The following is a 746-nucleotide window of genomic DNA, read 5'->3' as shown; positions in this document are numbered from 1 at the left end:
TTGATTATTCACTGGAATAAATAGACAGGAATTGAGAGGGAAGGGAGGGAGAGAGAGTTTGAGACACAGAGAGAAACACCTGCAGCACTTCTGCACCACTTGTAAAGATTTCCCCTGGCAGGTGGGGACCAGGGTGTTGAAGCCCAGTCCTCCTGCATTGTAACATGAGTGCTTAACTGGGTGTGGCACCACCTGGTACCCTTGATGGGGCACTTTTTTTTAGCAATGAAAAGAAATTCTCGTGGCAAAGTAATAAATAAATGAAGAAGTAATTAAAAGTGCATTTACATTAACTCAGTGGAAACACACAGGGACATATACGTCTCTGTTACCTGTATTACTTCTTCATTTATGGATTGATTGCCTCAAGGGGTTATTGCCACAGCTGAGTGCCTGCGCCACGAATAATCCACAGCTCCTGCACTCCATTTGTTCCCCTTTCGCTGCCCTTGTTGCTTGGTCACTGTGGTGGTTATTGTTGTTGTTGTTGTTGTTGTTGTTGTTGTTGTTACTGACCTTGCATCTGACAGACACAAAAGGAGAGAGCAGAGGAAATACAGGGTGGGAGAGAAAGATAGAACTCCTAAAGACCTGCTTCACCCCCTGTAAAGCGACTCCCCGGCAGGTGGCGGTCTGGGGGCCAGACCCCAGATCCTTCCACCTGTCCCCTTTTCGTGAGCGCCACAAGCCCTTAACCCTCTGACATACCGCCAAACCTCCCTGGATTTACTTTTGAAGGCAATATG

Source organism: Erinaceus europaeus (genome assembly GCF_950295315.1).
Source record: "Erinaceus europaeus chromosome 6 unlocalized genomic scaffold, mEriEur2.1 SUPER_6_unloc_5, whole genome shotgun sequence".
Classification (NCBI taxonomy): domain Eukaryota; kingdom Metazoa; phylum Chordata; class Mammalia; order Eulipotyphla; family Erinaceidae; genus Erinaceus; species Erinaceus europaeus.
Note: the sequence above shows the minus strand (reverse complement) of the source record.